General features: G+C 39.7%; 1 non-coding gene across 1 annotated transcript; it reads left to right on the top strand.

Annotated features, from left to right (window-relative positions):
* Positions 1-2,951: 2,951 nt before the first annotated feature.
* Positions 2,952-3,058, top strand: LOC112659188 (U6 spliceosomal RNA). The gene has a single exon (XR_003136258.1). It is a non-coding gene; the product is annotated as a U6 spliceosomal RNA (small nuclear RNA).
* Positions 3,059-4,475: the final 1,417 nt, after the last annotated feature.

Raw genomic sequence — 4,475 nt, 5'->3', positions numbered from 1 at the left:
ACTTCATAGGGAATAGGTATTTGAAGACGCTGCCAGAGTCCTCCTGTGTCTGCCCCAACATAAAATTCTCCCCTCTTTCTTAACAATGGGATCCCTAATTTTGGAAGCTGTACAGATTGAAACTTGTACTTTGCACCTCTCCTTCCATCCAGCTGTGGCCATGTTGACCAAGTTTTAGCCAAAGGAATAAAAGAGGTGCTATGTGGTGCTCCTGGGGGAGGGCTGTTTCCTCCCCTCCTGCAGCCTGTGGTCTTGCTGACTTCATTGAGCTACAGTGGCCTGACCACTTCCAGACTTCTTTTGGGAGAGACAAATAACTCCTATATTGGTTGAGCCTCTGTCATTTCTGGATTTCAAACACCTGTCACAAATCTAATCCTAAATGACACCAATAGACACTAAAGCCAAATATTAGATTAATTCCCAAATTAAGGAAATCGCTTGTGAAAGAAATCGCAATGAACATTAAATTCAATTAAACACAGAATAAGTCAAAAGAGTTGGGGCAAACAGAGTTAACATGTCACTGCGTGCCATTATAATTCTTGAAATAAAAGATAAATAATTTGCTGATTGTGGATTGGGATAAAATCCAGACTGTGTCAGCAAATGGATGTAGCAAATAAATGAATGAGGGTTAGAAATGAGAGGAGGATAAGCAAAATGTGCTGATTTGTTCCTATGTCATGGGAGAAATCAATACATTCCGTTTCACTTATGAAATTGATGAATGGAGAAATACGAGTTTAAGAGTATTACTTAATATGTCTGTGTCAGTTAGAATTAGGTTTGGCTGAGAGTAAAGGAAAACCAAAATCACAGTGGCTTAACAAATTTAGAGGTTTTTCTTTCAAATAAAATAAAGCTAGAGATAGGCAGTCCAGGGCTCATATGGTTACTTCGACTGGAATGAGAAATATAGATGCACTCTGACTTTCCACTCTTCCATCTTTGATGCGTGGTATCTATTTCAAGATTGCCTCATGTTACTAAGATGGGCACTGATGCTCCAGCCATCATATCTTCTTCCAGACAGAAAAAGGAGACTGAAAGGGCAAGAAATTTTCATCTTAGTTGTCTTATATCCCATTGTCCATACATATATTAAGGGGAAGATGGAAAATATAGTCTTTAAGCTAAGCATATTTTCATCCCTCAACAGAAAGAGGGTTCTGCTCATAAGGGAGATGATGAAGGTGGATACTGAGTAGGCAGCTGGCCATCTCTGCCTTAGAACTAAGTATGTCAGGGATCCCTGGGTGGCGCAGCGGTTTAGCGCCTGCCTTTGGCCCAGGGCGCGATCCTGGAGACCCGGGATCAAATCCCACGTCGGGCTCCTGGTGCATGGGGCCTGCTTTTCCCTCTGCATATGTCTCTGCCTCTCTCTCTCTGTGTGTGTGTGTGACTATCATAAATAAATAAATTAAATAAATCTTTAAAAAAAAAATAAAAAAAAAAGAACTAAGTATGTCAACTCATGTAATAACTGTATAATCGCCAACTTCACAAAAGAGAAAAACAAAAACTCAGACAACTCTTTAGCAAAGTGCTAATAAACAATATTTCTAGTTGTTAGGCACAATGTCAAGAAAAAAATAGGACGTTGGATGTTACAGGTTGAATAATGTCCCACAACAATTCATATGTTGAAGGCATCTCAGGCACAATTTTATTTGGAAACAAGGTCATTATAGATGTCATTAGTGACAACGAGGCCATTATCAGAATAGTGTGGCCCCCTAATCTGTCTCATCAAAATGGGAAGTTTGGACACAGACATACATACAAGACACCATGGGAAGATGAAGGCAGAGGTGGGGTGATGCTTCTACAAGCCTAGGAATGCCAAAGATGGCCAGAAAACCATCAAAAACTAGGGAAGAAGCAATGAAACCACTCTTCCTTACAGCCCTCAGAAGGAACCAATCTAGGGGACACCTTGATATTGGACTTTGGGCCTCCAGGACCTAAGGAAATACGTTTCTGTGGTGTAAGCTACCCAGCTTGTGGCATTTTGTTATAGCAAACTCATATACTGGGAGTAACTGCTTTTTCTTTGACAAGGTTCTACATGGTTTGACTATTGTTAAAAGATTATATCATTTATCTATCTATCTATGTATCTATGTATCTATCTATCTATTGATCTATCTATCATCTGACAGAGAGATAGAGCCATGAGCACAAGTAGGGGGAATGGCAGAGGGAGAAGGACAAGCAGGCTCCCCACTGAGCAGGGAGCCCAATGTGGGGTTTGATCCCAGGACCCCAGGATCATGTCCTGAGCCTAAAGCAGACACTCAACCCCAGAGCCACCCTGGAGCCCCAAGACTATATCCTTTATAAACAAAATAAACCACATATGTTTTCTATATAAGATGAAGGAAGCAATTTCTAGCTTTTTATTTTCCTGTAAGCTCACACTTCATAGAATTGACTGACCTAAAAAATTTTAGTTTTTTAAATTTATTTGTTTTCCTAGAGAAAGAGTGGTGCAGGGTGTGGGAGAGGGAGAGGGAGAATCACAAGCAGACTCCACACTCAGCGTAGAGCCCATCGTGGGGCTCGATCTCATGACCCTAAGATCAAGGCCTGAGCCAAAATCAAGAGTTGGATGCTTAACTGACTTAGCCACCCAGGCGCCCCATCCTAAATATTTTAAACAAAATTTAACATTAAAATGATCTGGTCCTGAGACTTTTTAGAGGCATTTTGTTTTAGTACCTTTTACAGTTTTGTCCCAGGGCTCTAGGTCAATTGCTGGCTTTACATTTTAGCAAATGATCACTTATTATATTTGCTTATGGAAGAAAAATTTAATTAAAAGATGAAGGTGGTGATGACAACCTAATTTTTTGTTCTTCTCAAATTCACACATAAAAACTGACAGAACAATTAGCTATCAAAGCCAAAGCCCATGATCAATGTTTACAATGAAACAGGATGATAAGGCGCTCGCTTCGTCAGCACATATACAAAAATTAGAAGGATACAGAGAAGATTAGCATGGTCCCTGTGCAAGGATGACATGAAACTGGATGATAAGGCCCCTCTACCAACTCTAGAAGACATCGGGGTGGGGAAGATGATCTGTAGCCATGAAACATGCATGTTATCAGCATGTGTATGGGAGAGGAGAGCAATAAAGCAAAGCCCTCAGAATAGGAGCACATCCCCCCCCCCCCCAGTCAACAGGTAGTCATGGGGGATCAGGGAGTTCCAGATGGAAAGCAGCAGATGGAAGTAGGGAGGGTCCTGCATGGCTGTGATGAGCCCACGGTGAAGAGTAAAAGTCTGGACTAGTGTAACTCCAGGGTCCTCCTAAAACTGAGGCTGCCTCCACCCCGGGGAGAAACAGCTGAACATGGAACCAGGACTGAGGGGGACACAGAAAACACAGATTAAGGAAAGAGGCAAAAGGGGGAGAGAAAGAGCCAGGGAATCTCAGCAGGCACACTGCCATATTTTTTAAGCACGGCAAGGTGGGGTGACAGAAAAAAAAAAGAAAAACAGGAGAAAGACCTCTTCAAAGTTACACAAGCTTTCTGAACGAAGCTCTTTCCTCAAAGAAAAAGGAATTTCACACACACACATACACACACAATAGAAAAGTAACAGAAATCTATCAAAAATGACAAAAAAAGTGACATTGAGGAAAAAGAGAATAAGGAACAGAAAAATACACCTTTACAGTGAAAATATGCCAGAAGTCATACTAAAAATAAATAAAATTGTGAAATACTAGTTGAAAACCATTCAAAAATTAATGCAAAGATATAAGACATGAAAGAAACAATATGAATCAGAAGTAGAAACACTCATAAATGAGATGACGCCAGAACTTGAGAAAAGAAAACTAGAGGAAAAAGGCATTTTAGAAATGAAGATAAAACAAGCAAGAACACAAGAAAAAACAAGCACAACAAGCGACACCTTCAGAGGAATAGGCCAGCAAAAGGCTTTGATTTTAACACAAAATGAAAAAGATTAAAAAAAATGTTTCAAGAAAAGGTGGAAAGCACTGAAGACAGGTAGTAAAGATACAATGTGTGTTTAAAAGTGGTCCCTAAAGAAGACAAAGAAAGGGAACATAACACGAAGTACTGTTCAAAGGCACTTTTCTGAAATAAAAAAATATTTGAAACCATGTATTGAAAGAGTAGAGTGCCTGTAAATTCCAACCCAGTATGATCAACACCAAGACATTTACTACGGAAAGTACTTTATTTAATAAAAAAGAAGAAAATCCACTGGATGTTGAGGCAAAGAGGGTGCTTAACACATGAGGAAAATAAAATTAAACTATCATCAGATTTTTCCACACCAATTCTTTAGCTTGAGGAGAGGAATAAAATAGTTAAGATTGCCAGGAAAGAAAATGAGAGCCCTAAATTTTATACCCAGCAAAGTACAACATCTACTTGAATAATTCAGGGATTGTTACTCCCATGAAAACTTCCTAAAGAATCTACTAG

Source organism: Canis lupus, chromosome 16, assembly GCF_003254725.2.
Source record: "Canis lupus dingo isolate Sandy chromosome 16, ASM325472v2, whole genome shotgun sequence".
Taxonomy (NCBI): domain Eukaryota; kingdom Metazoa; phylum Chordata; class Mammalia; order Carnivora; family Canidae; genus Canis; species Canis lupus.
This window is presented reverse-complemented; position numbering and strand designations above follow the sequence as displayed.